Consider the following 18,174-nt stretch of genomic DNA (forward strand, 5'->3'; position numbering starts at 1 on the left):
ACATCATATATGAACGAATATTATCGGTGTTTGTCTAGCTTGTTATTGGGTATGACCCGACTTGGATCATAACGTACTAGCCACATCAATTTAATATGTCTCTTGGGCAGACCGAGTCCAACAATCTCCCACTTGCACAAGATACATAGAAGATTGATGCAAGTAGCAAATACCGCCTAACTACGGTTTACTACCCCTAATACGTATGACGAAGTGCCATTCAATAACATCATCCCTTTCAAGTCCCATACTTGAAAATGATTTAGGTGAAACTATCATTTATCCTTTTGCCACAAATGTCATGTTAAATCCAGAGACACAGAGTGATCATTCTCTGTTGATTTAACTTGTTAGGCCTTAGACATTTAACTCTCAACGAATAAGAGGGACAAATCCCATATTGACTACATACGTCTCTCACTATCACCTTGTACTATACTTGAGCTTAGCCTTATGTACTGACATATTTCAGAGCAGCGAAGAACTAAGTCAAAGCATAATAGTCGATGAATATCAAGACCCAATATGTATCTCAGGTCGGAGGATACTATGAAGTTCGCCTTTACTCAAATTTACTTATGATCACAAATCCCAAGGATTCCATGCAGTAAAATTGAGAGCGGCTCAGTCCAATATTTATCCCATAAATATCTATGAACCTTGGCAGCAACCCTTTGCTATATTCATACCTCATGAATATCTACCAATCCAAGTTCATAATAGTCTTACTTTCACATTTGTTCCCACAAATATGAACGACTACGGACGTTTAGAATAATTCAAATTATTCACGGATTTAAACATACTAAAATGGAACATAACTCAAGAACATGACCATAACCAAAACCATATGATTGAGTTAAAATAAAATTGTTCCAATATCCAAATACAAATTTTGATCAAATCCAATCACTAGAATATCGAAGTCCTAAGGCGCAAGTATGACTCTCATGCTTCGGCCTTTCAAGGAGTTTCGTGAGTGGGTCCGCAATGTTTTGATCAGTGTGAACTTTGCGAATACATATCTTTCCCTTTTCAACTTCATCCCTTATGTAGGTGATTCTCCGCTCAATGTGCCTAGTTTTTGATGTGTGCGGGGTTCCTTGATTTGAGCAATCGCACCCTCGTTATCACAAAAGATCTCTAGAGGGTCCTGAATGGTACGAACCACTCCTAGATCGGCAATGAACTTTCTAATCCATACAGCTTCTTGAGCTGCCAGGGAGGCGGCGATGTATTCAGATTCAGTGGTGGATAAAGCTACCACGTCTTGTTTTGCACTCTTCCATGAGACAGCACCACCATTGAGAACGAAAACGTATCCCGATTGTGATCGAGAATCATCTCGATCAGTTTGGAAACTCGCATCAGTGTAACCCTTTAAACGAGTTCCTCCTCACCAGAGCCATATATTAGAAACATATCCTTAGTCCTTCTAAGGTATTTCAATATATTAGAAACATTGCATCTCGGTATGTGGTGGGTTCATCCGAATCAACCACGTAGCATCCATCCATGAAAAATCCATATCTCTCTGGTGGGGTGCTAACTCTACCAGATTTCCGAATGTTTTGTGTGTTTTGATCAACCATTTGATCATCCTCAACAACCTCTTGTTGATTGCTAGTGTCAACCAAACGTGTATCGGCTTGTAGTTCTCGATCCTCATTGAGTTCTACAGTTCTATCAGTTCCTTCCATAAGGAACCTTCTTTCCAAGAACTTAGCCTTTCGAGCTATAAACACTTTATGCTCGCTTGGATTGTAGAAATAATATCCCATCGAATCCGTGGGATATCCTACAAATATACACTTAGTGGATCGACATTCAAGTTTGTCAGGGGTGTAGATCTTAACATAAGCCTCACAACCCCATACCTTTAAATATGAAAATTTTGGAGCCTTTCCATGCCATATTTCAAAAGGTGTCCTATCCACTTTCTTGGTTGGTGCCATATTTAAAATACGGGCAGCAGAGATCACAGCGAAACCCCAAAATGATAGAGGTAATGAGCTTCTAGCCATCATGGATCGAACCACGTCCAATAAAGTTCGATTCCTCCTTTCGGACACACCATTATGTTGTGGTGTTCCAGGTGGAGTAAGTTGTGAGACAATCCCACAACTCCTAAGATGTTCTAGAAACGCATCATTGAGGTATTCACCTCCTCTATCGGAACGTAGTGCTTTGATTGTTTTGTTGAGTTGATTTTGTACTTCATTTTGGAAGACTTTGAACATTTCAAAGGCCTCATTTTTGTGTCTTAACAAGAACACATACCCATAGCGACTATAATCGTCGGTAAAGGTAATGAAGTATCTTTCACCATTTCTTGTCATTGTCCTAAAAGGTCCACATACATCCGAATGTATGATACCTAATAAGTCTTTCGCCGTTTCATTTGTTCCATTAAAGGGTTCTTTGGTCATTTTTCCCAATAAACAAGGTCACATTCATCAAATGAATCAACATTTGATTTCAAAAGACCATTCTTTCGAAGTGTATGAATACGATTCTTGTTTATGTGACCAAGACGACAATGCCAAAGAAAAGTATTACTCAAATCCATTTTGAGTCTTTTGGTGTTAGCTTGGTACAACGAGTTATCAATGTATGAGTCATCATGAATTAATTCATAAATGCTATAAAACGGCATCGCTTTAAAATAAAAGACATAATCCATGAAAACATAAATACCATTATCAACAAACTTAAAGTCATAACCCGATTGTCTTAATACAGAAACAGAGATAATATTCCTAGTCAAACTAGGGGAATATAAAATGTTTTTCAAAACAATTTCCAAACCATTTGGAAGCTTTAAAACATAATCTCCTCGGGCTTGGACGTCAACCTTTGCTCCATTGCCCATGAAGAGACTTATATCTCCTTTCTTCACCTCATTTCTTCTTTTGAACCCCTGCAATGAATTGCATATGTCAGTTCCACATCCGGTATCCAATACCCATGTGTTAGAAGAAATAATATTAAGATCAATGTGAATCATGAAAGTTGTACCTGAGGTTTGCCCCGCATCCCTCTTAGCTTTCAACTCCTTGAGATAGGTCGGACAGTTTCTCATCCAATGACCTATCTCACCACAACCAAAGCACGGATCCTCAGCGCTAACCTTTAGCATCTTTGGCTTTGGCTCCGCCTTTGCCTTTCCCTTGAACCCCTTCTTGACTTGCCCCTTACCAACGGCAACCTTTGCTTTTGATTCCGGGTGATGCCTTTTCTTTGAGCCACCCTCATTGATCGCAAAAACGGGTAAAACCTTTTTACCCATGCCGGCCTCGGCTGTCTTAAGCATTGCGTGAAGCTCACCAATGCTTTTGCCCCATCCATTCATGTTGTAGTTCATGACGAATGTCTCAAACCTTTTAGTTAAGCCATTTAGGATTAAATTCGTGGCTAACTCTTTTGAGACGGGACAGTTAAGCCGTTCAAGCCGATCAATGTGGCTCTTCATCTTAAGTACATAAGATGAAACAGATTGGGTTTCTTCCATATGACATGCATGAAGCGCTCGAACCGTTTCGAATCGCTCAACCCGAGCTTGAGTAAGGAACATTTCCTTAAGTTGGGTTATCATGTCATACGCCCCATGATTCTCGAAATCCTTTTGTATCTCGGGAATCATTGTTCCCAACATGAGGCAAGAAACTTGCACCGAATCCCTGGTGTATTTTAACCAATCCGCATAGGCATCCAAGTTATTGACATCGGGTTCATCGGGAATAGGATCGTCTAAAATATAAGACTTCTTTTCTTGCTTGAGAACAATTCTCAAGTTTCGATACCAATCCATGAAGTTGTTAAAGTTTAGACGATCCTTATCCAGAATGAATCTTAGTGATAGATTATGCACGTGTGGGATAATTGCGTTCGGAGCGTTGTTTGTGGCCATCTAAAAGAATTTTAACAAAGTTCAAATTAGTATTTTTGATATTAATAAAATTTTAATCTTTAATACCCTTTAAATGTCTCCAAGACAATTATTGATTAAAATCTAGAACCCAACGTTTCATTCAAATAGTAGTTAGGTGACCTTTATCCTACTATTCGAATTAACAAGGTAGTCAACGTTTGACAATTGCAACCCTTTGCAACTTCTAGTTTTATGGGATCGGTTAAACATCATATGTTTAGTTGGTATGTTAAATCCCATCAACACCTTTGAACGCCATGTTAAGGTGATCCTATAGTCATGGTTTCAAATCAAGTCGTCCTACTTATACACACGAGTGAGTTTACTCATACAAGTGGTTAGGTGATCCTAATGCCAAAAGTACTTGTAAAATCACCTTAAGATCACAAGTTTTCTTAAAAGTGCTTAGGTGATCCTAACTCACTTTCAAGTTGTAAGTGACTTAAGTGTCGTATAAAAGGATGGTGTTTAACTTGTTTTTAAAAAGGGATTTTAGTTTTCTAAATTCTAGATTGGAAAACTATTTATTGTACCTTTCATTTGCATGCATTCAAATGTATGGTACTTAGTTGAAAAACCCATTTTCAAAGTTCCAATTAATAAAACCCATTTTTATTATGAAATCATTAGTTATTAATAAAACCAATTTTTATTACCTAACGATTTCTAAGGAACCAATTTTATGCTAGTTGATTTTAAGTTGTTAAGCAAACCATATTGCAAATAATAAGTAAATCAACCATGCAAGCATAAAATATACACAACCACAAGTTCATAACCATAGCCTCCTAATATTGACCACACTTGTTGACCGAAGACAAGTGTGTCAAAAAGTCTCTCCTAAGGGACCCAAAAGAACATGCACTTGTGTCGGTGAACTCCCACTTGATTCCGCATCCATATGCTCCAAGTGTTTACTCCCGGTGTTGTGGTCTTCATCATTTTATTTGGGCTTCCATCCATGCATCTTCTTTTACAAAATATATCCTAATACATTTTTCTAGTAAAAGAAATACATCTAATCTACTTATTATTACAAGCCATATGAATGAATAAATAGATTACAAACCCAAATAAATATTACAACCAAATCGAATGAACAAACAACCAACACAATCATTCAACCAAACACAAGGCCATGGCTAGGTTATGAACATCTATTACACATCCAAATATGCAATAATACAAGACCAAAATGGTTCCCCTTTTTGCCTCAAAACTTTCGGCCAAAGCTTAAGCAAACCGAAAGTTTCGGGATTTTGTCCAAACAAACTAAACAATCATCCAAATGACTTGGTTTTTCAAGATTACCACATGCATGTAAAGTATAACCTTGAAAAACCATGGGGTAACCAAAACCCCAAAAAGTTTTGGTCAAATGGTGAAACCCACCATAAACCCGAAAAATTTTGGGTCTAATGAAGCATGCATTCGTATAAGCGGCTCTTGATGCCATTGTTGGGTTTTAACAAGATTATCAAAGTGATAAAATCCCTATTTTACCAAAAAAGCAGCGGATATAAAAGTTTTAAATCTTGTTAATATGATATGTATAAAACCAATTTTAAACATGCAAAACCCAAACCCGGATCCAAATACGAATTACACACTATCAAATACATGCATGTCACTATAAGTCCATGCATGTTACTACTACCTTTCAATATGACAAAACCGGGTGAAAGAGATGATGATTGAAAGGTAAGAACTTGAATATGGAAGCTCCTCAAGCAAGCATACCCCAAGCTTCAACAACACACCACTTCTAGCTAGGATTTGCACTTGAAATTTTCTTCTTCTTTTCTTATGTTGGATGAAAATACCCAAGAGAGGAAGAGAGAAAAGTTTACTTGGAAATTATGTGTGTTATGAAAGAATGAAAGAGAAAGACTTGGTTTTATTTAAAGGCATCTTTCTCTCCACCAATAATAACCATTGCATGTCTCCACTCAAACATATAATAATATTACATTTGAAAGAGTTATTATCTTTTTCTTTTATAAAACTTTAAACATATATATATATATATATATATATATATATATATATATCCATACATATATACATTTATAAGTTTATAACTTATAACTTATAAAACCTATTATATGTTAAGAGACATGCTTGGTTATTATTATTCACATATTGTTATTTAACCAACTTAAATAACACTATGTAATGTTCTTTCATAAAACATAAATCATCCATATGATTTGTTTATTACACAAGTACATTTTATTTAGAAACCCCTTTCCAAATAACTCAATTGTTAATATTCATTTGTTATGATCACATCATATATGAACGAATATTATCGGTGTTTGTCTAGCTTGTTATTGTGTATGACCTGACTTGGATCATAACGTACTAGCCACATCAATTTAATATGTCTCTTGGGCGGACCGAGTCCAACACTAATTTCTACGCTTTAGAATCTACGAACATGATTATGCAACAAATGCTGAATTTTAATGCTGATATCGGGTCTCATTTGAATTGTCCAAGGCTGATGAAATAGAGTGATTTTGCAAAAGGGGACCGAGGTTTAGAGCTCATTTGGAAACCGTACATCCTCCCTTGATTATGTATACAGTCCTCTGGTGATCCGAGTACAAACTGTGAAGGAAAACCAAATGATATTTACTCTTAAGAGGAAAATATAGCTTTGGAGATTCAAATGAAAACTTATTCGACCTTCAAAGCTTATTCAACTTTGAATTTGGTTGGGATTTGGACTTGTAATCCAAGTTTGATCGTAGTTTGGATTTGAGTTTGAATTTAGATTGTTTCTTATTGTGTTGAAGATTCAAATGACGACTTGTTATGTATGTATACATATTCGTTACTCGTAACTGATCATTCATATGAATAGTAGTAACCGATTTTGACACGTGTAATTCAGGTATAACTCTGATCATTTGTCTACAATACGACATTTGTTACATCTACAGTATCAAATTCGTTACTAAAACCTTATTCCCTATCATTCATGTGATCATTCGTTACTCAAACTTTATTCGTGAATGTATCATTCGTGTGGACAGTAAACTTTATCATTCTTCACCATTCGAGAGACTTTTAAACCAATTCATTACCAAAACCATAAACCCATTCGTTACCAAAATCACTGCTTCATTCGTTATACAAAAAATTTTAACTTTACAAGTTTGACAGTTTGAACCCCATACTTTTTGAAACGGCTAATTTCTACGCTTTAGAACCTAAGAACATGATTATGCAACAAATGCTTCATTTAGATGCTGAGATCGGGTCTCATATGAATTGTCCAAGGCTGATGAAATATAGTGATTTTGCAAAAGGGGACAGAGGTTTAAAGCTCATTTGGAAACCGAAATCTTTCCTTGATTATGTATATAGTCCTCCGGTGATCAGAGTACAAACTGTGAAGAAAAACCATTTGGTATTTACTCTTACAAGGAAAATATAGCTTTGGAGATTCAAATGAAAACTTATTCGACCTTGAAAGCTTATTCAACCTGGAATTTGGTTGGGATTTGGACATGTAATCCAAGTTTGATCGAAGTTTGGATTTGAGTTTGAATTTAGATTGTTTCTTAATGTGTTGAAGATTCAAATGACGATTTGTTATGTATGTATACAGATTCGTTACTCGTAACTGATCATTCATATAAATAGTAGTAACCGATTTTGACACGTGTGATTCATGAATAACACTGATCATTCGTCTACAATACGACATTTGTTACATCTACAGTATCAAATTCGTTACTAAAACCTTATTCCCTATCATTCATGTGATCATTCGTTACTCAAACTTTATTCGTGAATGTAACATTCGTGTGGACAGTAAACTTTATCATTCTTCACCATTCGAGAGATTTTTAAACCAATTCATTACCAAAACCATAAACCCGTTCGTTACCAAAATCACTGCTTCATTCGTTAAACTATTAGTTTCATTCGTTATACAAATAATTTTCATCATTTCATAGTTTAACCCATAACTTTACAAGTTTGACAGTTTGAACCTCATACATTTTGAAATGGCTAATTTCTACGCTTTAGAATCTAAGAAAATGATTATGCAACAAATGCTTAATTTAGATGCTGAGATCGGGTCTCATTTGAATTGTCCAAGGCTGATGAAATAGAGTGATTTTGCAAATGGGGACCGAGGTTTAGAGCTCATTTGGAAACCGTACATCCTCCCTTGATTATGTATACAGTCCTCCGGTGATCCGAGTACAAACTGTGAAGGAAAACCAATTGATATTTACTCTTAAGAGGAAAATATAGCTTTGGAGATTCAAATGAAAACTTATTCGACCTTCAAAGCTTATTCAACTTTGAATTTGGTTGGGATTTGGACTTGTAATCCAAGTTTGATCGTAGTTTGGATTTGAGTTTGAATTTAGATTGTTTCTTATTGTGTTGAAGATTCAAATGACGACTTGTTATGTATGATACAGATTCGTTACTCGTAACTGATCATTCATATGAATAGTAGTAACCGATTTTGACACGTGTGATTCAGGTATAACTCTGATCATTCGTCTACAATACGACATTTGTTACATCTACAGTATCAAATTCGTTACTAAAACCTTATTCCCTATCATTCATGTGATCATTCGTTACTCAAACTTTATTCGTGAATGTATCATTCGTGTGGACAGTAAACTTTATCATTCTTCACCATTCGAGAGACTTTTAAACCAATTCATTACCAAAACCATAAACCCATTCGTTACCAAAATCACTGCTTCATTCGTTAAACTATTAGTTGCATTCGTTATACAATTTCATCATTTCATAGTTTTAACCCATAACTTTACAAGTTTGACAGTTTGAACCCCATACCTTTGGAAATGGCTAATTTCTATGCTTTAGAATCTAAGAACATGATTATGCAACAAATGCTTCATTTAAATGCTGAGATCGGGTCTCATTTGAATTGTCCATCGCTGCTGAAATAGAGTGATTTTGCAAAAGGGGACCGATGTTTAGAGCTCATTTGGAAACCGTACATCCTCCCTTAATTATGTATTCAGTCCTCCGGTGATCCGAGTACAAACTATGAAGAAAAATCATTTGATATTTACTCTTAAGAGAAAAATTTAGTTTTCGAGATTCAAATGAAAACTTATTCGACCTTGAAAGCTTATTCAACCTTGAATTTGGTTGGGATTTGGACTTGTAATCCATGTTTGATCAAAGTCTGGATTTTGAGTTTGAATTTAGAATGTTTATTAATGTGTTGAAGATTCAAATGACGATTTGTTATGTATTTATACAGATTCGTTAATCGTAACTGATCATTCATATGAATAGTAGTAACCGATTTTGACACGTGTGATTCAGGTATAACTCTGATCATTCGTCTACAATACGACATTTGTTACATCTACAGTGTCAAATTCGTTACTCAAACCTTATTCCCTATTATTCATGTGATCATTCGTTACTCAAACTTTATTCGTGAATGTATCATTCGTGTGGACAGCAAACTTTATCATTCTTCACCATTCGAGAGACTTTTAAACCAATTCATTACCAAAACCATAAACCCGTTCGTTACCAAAATCACTGCTTCATTCGTTAAACTATTAGTTTCATTCGTTATACAAAAACTTCATTATTTCATAGTTTTAACCCATAACTTTACAAGTTTGACAGTTTGAACCCCATATTTTTTGAAATGGCTAATTTCTACGCTTTAGAATCTAGGAACATGATTATGCAACAAATGCTTCATTTAGATGCTGAGATCGGGTCTCATATGAATTGTCCAAGGCTGATGAAATAAGGTGATTTTGCAAAAGGGGACCAAGGTTTAGAGCTCATTTGGAAACCGTACATCCTCCCTAGATTATGTATACAGTCCTCCGATGATCCGAGTACAAATTGTGAAGGAAAGCCAATTGATATTAACTCTTAAGAGGAAAATATAGCTTTAGAGATTCAAATGAAAACATATTCGACCTTGAAAGCTTATTCAACCTTGAATTTGGTTGGGATTTGGACTTGTAATCCAAGTTTGATCGAAGTTTGGATTTGAGTTTGAATTTAGATTGATTCTTAATGTGTTGAAGATTCAAATGACGATTTGTTATGTATGTATACAGATTCGTTACTCGTAACTGATCATTCATATGAATAGTAGTAACCGATTTTGACACGTGTGATTCAGGTATAACTCTGATCATTCGTCTACAATACGACATTTGTTACATCTACAGTATCAAATTCGTTACTCAAACCTTATTCTCTATTATTCATGTGATCATTCGTTACTCAAACTTTATTCGTGAATGTATCATTCGTGTGGACAGTAGACTTTATCATTCTTCACCATTCGAGAGACTTTTAAACCAATTCATTACCAAAACCATAAACCCATTCGTTACCAAAATCACTGCTTCATTCGTTAAACTATTAGTTTCATTCGTTATACAAAAAATTTCATTATTTCATAGTTTTAAGCGATAACTTTACAAGTTTGACAGTTTGAACCCCATACTTTTTGATATGGCTAATTTCTACGCTTTAGAATCTAAGAACATGATTATGCCACAAATGCTTCATTTAGATGCTGAGATCGGGTCTCATTTGAATTGTCCAAGGCTGATGAAATAGAGTGATTTTGCAAAAGGGGACCGAGGTTTAGATGTGACATACGTGGCAAAACCGAGTACACCTTAGTACTTATAAACTTGAATAAGCGTTTAACCGCTTATTGCGTAACGAACAAACAAATAACCAAACGGGTCTGGTTATGGTCCGGATATCCCAGGGTGCCATCTATAAGTGATATATGATCTATGCAAGCTAAAATATTAGTAATATGGCCTTAGTTCGATAGCAAACAAAACGAGGTACACTATATTCATTACGTAACAAGTAAACGATAAATCGGTTAATTCGTAGTGCTTAAACGAGTAACCGACCGATACTAATTATGACCCGTATACATACTGAGGGGTCATATACGAGTTATATATATGTTATAGAGGCTAACATATTGATATTTAGGCCCCAGTACGTTTAAAACTCTTTAAACGAAAAAGGTTTCGTTTATCGATATGCTATAAGCTTAAACGCAATCGTTAATATCAAAACAAGCATTGTAGCATCCGTTAAGCCGAAAAAGACTTATAAAACACTTATATGACATGTTCTAAGCAATCCGTGAAAATATTTTGGAATTTTACAACGAGTCAGTACGTTTTTCTTATTTTACAAAAATAAGCTGAAAAACACTCGTTTTTGCGCTATTTCTCACACTCGAATTAATTTTCTTGCGAAAAACCGAACCCGAACTAAATTTTGGACCGAATTTTACGTGTGGCACGGAAACCGAGGCACCATTGGGCCAAAAAGAGGCCCAATGGGCCCCTAGACACTTGCGGCCGCCAAACACCCTATCCCACCAAGATATTTATTTGCAAGCTTCTTCAATAAGCTACCTCATTTTATGTAATAAACTTAATGACCAGACCTCCCTTCAGCTGCTCTTCCAAACCCTTGCCCAAAACCCACAAGTAAGTTTCATTTCCATGAACTTTTAACCATCTTTTAACTAAGTTATAATCTTATAAACATGTTTTAGTTAGTTTTAAACATGTTTAACCATCCAAAAACCCTAAAAATCAAGTAAAACCATGTTTTGATGTTAAACATGTTTACAAACCAGGAACATATACTTTTTTGGTCAAAAACGCGGATTAGAACATGAATACAACGTTTTTACGGTTAGAAAGTTCGGTTTGAACCCAAAACCGAAACCCTAATTATCAAGGCTGTTACATGGATGATTTATGCTTGGTTTGATGTTATATGATATGTAAATATACTGAGTTTGCAACCCGAGACCCGGAAAGTCGTTTAAGCTAGCAAAATTCATCGAAAACCGACAAGGTAAACCCGTAACACTCGTTTTTTTTTTTTTGGGTAAAGGGGTTCACCCGGTTAAATGCATTCACACATCCAAAAAAATACAAGTAATATGACAGAGTGCCATATTAGTTCTCAAGTATGACATGCCATACAAGAGTAGACAAACCAAAACCACCAAAACTGGTAAACACAGCTAAAGCTTACACAAGAACCAAGGAAAAAACAAAACAAAAAAACAAATCAACCATTATCATCAATTTGATGGGAAACTCCCCGCGGAAAGTGCCAATCCTTGAACTTTAGAGTCATAAGCTTTAGGCGAGTAACCCTAATAATTTCTTCAGCAACAGTCGTAGGAGTCTTCAAGGAGTTCCTGAAAAGCCGGTTATTTCGCTCCTTCCAAATAACGTACACCGACGCCCCAAATAACAGCCGATTAACAACATTATCAATAGAGTTGGACCTTCCAAATTGAGACACATATTGGAGAATATTCGCCCAACCATTTCTGCACCCCTGAAACTTTGGTCAGTTGGCATTTGATGTTTCCTTAATCTTTCAAACCCGTAACACTCGTTTAGGGGCTGTTTAGTATTAAGTTGTGACGTGCTTGTTGTTAGCTTGTGAAAACTTGCAGGGACATTAGGGATCATATAAATGAGTCCCTGTTCAAATTTGGTAATTTTTCAATAAACGGAGAATATTTGGTGAATTTATTTCCGTTTATGAGCGTTTATTTGGGAAAAATAGCTAAACATATTGAAAAATTATGAAACTTGGTTTTGGAGTTTAATATGTGATGGTAAGATCACTGGTAAAGTTTGGGAATCATTGGAAATGTCTAAGTATGGTTTGTGCAATCATGGCTTAACCGAATTTTAACAGCCGAAAAACGCACAAAAAGGCATTTTGTCAAAAGAGTTAGGTTCTGGAAATTTTGCAGGGGCTATGTAATAACATTGAGGCCATTTGTAAAAATTATTGGATTTTTCGGAGGTCGTTTGATATAAACGGGCCATTTATTACACGATTATAACCTATTAAATGAATTTTTATAAATAAATAATTAATCATAAAATTTCTGAAAATATTTTTATAAAATTCTCCATGTCTTAATGTATTTTTACAAAAATTTACATAATTTATATATAAGTACATATTTAGTTATGATTAATCAAAGATTTAAATTATAATTGTTTTAACGAAACCGGCAGTTTTGTGTTTAACGGACTGACTGGTATGTCAAAATGTCAAAAGTGGTCAAATATCATGTTTTTGAATGATATTGTTAAAAACGAACTTTTTACGAGAATTCCGGAAAATTCGGGTGAATTATGCGCGTTTTGTATAATCAAACCCGTATGAATACGAAAACAAACCTTGCGATCAAACCAGACACCGAAACCTTAAAATTCTTTCATAAATCAAATTATTTTATCAATCAATATATTTATTTAAGTTTTATGTGATCTTACCTAATCCCGAAACGTATAAACGATCAACTGAGTTAGGCTCAGGAAACGGTGAAACTGAGCCAAATCCAGTTTTAAACATTTCATAGTATACAACGTCACAATCTAAGACTATGGTCATGTTCTGGGCCTAACAGCTATACCCAGACTATCTATACAGCCCGACTTAGCTTGAACACTGTACTAGTATTAACGATACGATACCGTTTATAGGAATCAGGCTATAAACGAGGCATCTGACTTACTGATACGTAATTTCTGTGCGAACTACGATAAGGTGAGTTTCATGACCCCACTCTTTAAACTATTTTACGAACTTTCGGGGTGGAAAGCATGGTTACACACGTTATCTATCTGAAAACGATTCAGAATATAAAATATCTGAACATTTATATATGAAAAGTCCCTACAAACATAATGATTGACTACGTGCTGATGAAAGATGATTATTATCGTTGATTGATATATTGAGCGGAGATAATACGACTTGCAAAACATAATGAAATTACACGTGACAACATGTTTATACAAACACATTGTGTAATGTTAAACATAACTAATTTGGGAAACAACATGGTCTGTAATGGCCATGGGGATAACGTGGTCTATGATATTTATGGGGCTATTGTGGGCGGAAGGGTGGCCACAATAGTAACAAACTAAAGTTGAGTATGGCCTATGAGCCAAGTTCTGCTGCAACTTATTAAACTAAAGTTGAGTATGGCCTATGAGTCAAGTTCTGCTGCAACTTACTAAACTAAAGTTGAGTATGGCCTATAAGCCAAGTTCTGCTGCAACTTATAAACTAAAGTTGAGTATGGCCTATGAGCCAAGTTCTGCTGCAACTTATTAAACGAACTAACTTGATTATGACATGAATGTTAAGAAAATAATGTGATTATGCGTATTGTGGGCAGATGGGGAGCTACATTATTCGGTGATACGTGATAAATACTATATGTGTATATGTGTCTATATACATGCTATGTGATTAGCCGTAGGAAATACTATGTGTAGAATATACTAATTATTTGCGTGTACACTATATAATGTTTGAGTTTTCGTGGAATCGTTGTGGGTGGAAGGGGGACCACATTGGTTGATGTTAACGCGGAACCGTTGTGGGCGGAAGGGGGGCCATAGTGGTTGAGTTTATGTGGAACCGTTGTGGGAGGAAGGGGGTCCACAGTGGTTGGTTAAACACGGAATTTGGAAACAGGTAGTACGAACAAACAACCACAATTTTACCGAAATTTCAAATTTATATTATAAACTTACATGTGTGCATATGCACACACAAGGATATGGCTGTACATATTTATACAAACGTAAACACATATTTTTACATACGCGCGTACATACAAACTATGACTGTGCGGTACGCAGAACTGATTTCGTTAAACTTATGAAACTCACCAACTCTTCGTAGTTGACCTATTTTAACATGCTTTTCAGGTAATCAGATATGAGAAGTAATTTCCTGTGCGTTACATGTCTGATTGGTGAATGATGTCATGGGCATTTGAGTTAGAAGTAAAGTATTTGAAGAACCGGTTTGATTGTATCACCTAGTTTGTAAAAGATGTTAGAACGATATATTATATTGTAAATTAGTTAGTAATGTTTCTTTATGAACAATGTATTTGATACCAGTTGTATCTGTTGCATTTCCGTTTTACGCTTCCGCAATTCGCTTAACGGGGTGTGACAGAAGTTGGTATCAGAGCCATTGGTTATAAAGGATTAGGTTATCCCTTAGGATACCTATAATATAACCGTAGGCTCGATTATCACTGGGAAACTTATTAATGAGTAACGATAGATACTGATGGATGCCGGGATGAACTCGTAGGGCAAGTGAGTTATTATGGTCCGGAACGTAATAACAGACTTGCTTGTACGAGGGAATTCGGGGTGAAGTCGTGGAACATTTTGATAGGTAAAAATGGCAACATACGTGCATAAAGGTGATGTGAAGTATATATGAAGTGTGCATACGTGCCTATCTGAGATGAGGTATAGGGATATGTGTACGTACGGTACTACCGATGATAACGAATCTTATTGTAACAAATAAAATATTTAATTTCGATATTAATTAATAATATCCTTTACGATGATTTAAGCTACCGAAAAACGTTTTCTTCTGATTAACGATTGCACTGAAAGATGTCGAGATCGGGTAGCTTTACGACAGATAAAGAACCGGTGTTTCCTGTGAGTGAGAATATGAGAATGCTTCAACAAGTTTAACTAAGTCTGGTGATGTGACAGCACCACAAAGGGGCTTAATATGCAAGGCCCGGGAAAGAACCATGGGAGGCGTGTTCTACAGACAATGATTTCAAGAATATACATATACATATATAGATATATATATACATATAATACCTCTCAGCATGGGTCTAACCTTTATTTTATGTACTCGTTTCTTTGACACTAAACTAAACTATTTTCTGGTCATCATTCGATTTCTGTTGTTTGAAAAACAAACACTATTCCTAGGAAAGTACCTAGTGATGAGTCCGATTTATCAAATTATAAATATAATAACTACTTTATTGATTCCCCAATTCTATAAACAGACCGTGACTACCAGTACATATAATATACTAACGATATTTCAAAAAGAAATATTAATAATAATAATTTCCTTTACAATTCACCAGTACAATTAACTCTGATGAACCTCCTTAACTAGTAAACTCTTCGAACCATCTATGAACAAGAACATCCAACCTCTCCTATATTTTTCCTATTCCAATTGGTTACTGTAGGAGAGAAACCTCATGCTCACGAATTGATGACATGCTGACTGGAACGGAACATACTTAACCCAACCAGTAAACTACCACTTTTAGTAGGCCCAACATACTTGCGTGCACCGAATGACCTGGCGAAGGAATATATTCTATAGTTATATTTAACAACCTCTAAGGGTCTAGTTGAATATATGAGTGTATTCATATGATAAATACACTAACTAAACTCATAACGAACGATTGTCTACTTATGGAAGAGGCTAAAGAAAAACAATTGCCTAATGATGGGATCGTACCGGAATAATTTTCGGGCGGTTGTAAACCGTATATAATTGTATAATGTGTACTTAGAATGATAAGGGTAGTACGATATTGTTGTATATAGCCTTCGATACCCCATGCAAGCATCTTGTAGGATGCTATGTTGATATGGGTGACGCATTGGATATTTCATTTCAAACACTTACCCTTACTGGATTACAATTACTTGTCACTAGGTGACAACTTTTGATATATATATATATATATATATATATATATATATATATATATATATATATATATATATATATATATACATTGGCCTTTGTTAGGCTAACTTTACATATTATCCTTAGTATTCAAACTCGAGAACAAACCCGTGTGATATATACGTGTTAATTGAAATACCTGATTACTTGTTATTGTAATTCCTTTTGTGATCATTAGTGTATGTTAATTTTGTTAATTGTTGGATAACTGGTTATTGTTATAGAATGGCCCCGAAGAAAGTAAACATGTTGTCTGAGGCAGATATAGCCGAGATGATCGCTCAACAACTACAAACAGTACTTCCGACAATAGCAGCACAATTCGCTGCTGGTGTCCAAACAACTATGAATACAAATCAAGTGCCGAACGCTAACGCGGTTGTAAATACTAATCCCTTGACAAATACTAATACAACCACAAATGCTCCCCCGATAAATACTGATACTATCACAACTAATACTCCCCCGTTGAATACCAATATTACTTTAAATAATGCACCAAACTTGAACAATAATTGTAACAATCAAAATCCCCCGCAACACGGATATCAACTTAAGAACTTCATGCTATGTAAACCTATGGAATTTAACGGTACTGAAGGACCAAATGGACTGGTAAAGTGGATCGAAAAGACTGAATCCATCATTAATATCACTAACTGTCCACCAGATTGTATCGTCAAATTTGCTACTTCTACTTTTGTAGACCACGCGCTGATGTGGTGGAATACTGTTGTGCAAATCCAAGGACAAGAGGCAACCAATCGTATGTCTTGGACAGAACTTAAAAATCTTATGATAAAACACTTTTGTCCGATAAACGAAATTCAGAAATTAGAGCAAGAACTTTGGAATCTAGAAATGAAGGGTGCAGATCACTTGGAGTATACCCATCGCTTTAACGAACTGGCTCGTCTAGTCCCATGGTTAGTTACTCTTGAATCTAAACGTACTGAACGCTACATTTGGGGTTTAGCCCCCGAAGTCAGGAGTTTGGTTAATTCAACTGGCCCTGTAACTTTCGAAAATGCCGTGTTACAAGCCGGCATTGTAACTTCTGATTTGATTAGAAGTGGTTCATTAAGAATGCCCGGGGAATCATCTGGTATAAAACGAACTAATTATGGAGCGGGAATACAAGAAAGACAACGGAATAAATGCGCGCGCCTTACAATACAAAATTACGCTATGATCAGTTCCGATGTGAAGCAAGATAAGTATAACGGGCTTTTGCCTAGATGTGGAAAATGTGGTTATCATCATGTTGGTGAATGTCGGACCAATGTGTGTCACAAATGTGGGAAGGTGGGACACTATGCCCGAAATTGTAGAACCGTTATGAATACTATAAATCCACCAACCCAATTCCAGGACTCACAACTACCCCAACCGCAACCAACACGACAACAACCAGTCTACCAAAACCAACCCATAATAAACCGTAATCCTTGTTATGAGTGTGGTAGTAGGGAGCATATCAAGAAAGACTGCCCTAGATTGAACCCAATTGCGATGGAAAGACAAAGGCAAGGACCGGCATCGACGTCCAACTCGACTAGGGGTCAAGTATTGTGAATAAACCGGATAGAACAAATGTAGTGACA

Source organism: Bidens hawaiensis, unplaced genomic scaffold (assembly GCF_021521415.1).
Source record: "Bidens hawaiensis isolate Kalapana, Puna unplaced genomic scaffold, B.hawaiensis_p1.1 tig00004857_1, whole genome shotgun sequence".
NCBI lineage: Eukaryota > Viridiplantae > Streptophyta > Magnoliopsida > Asterales > Asteraceae > Bidens > Bidens hawaiensis.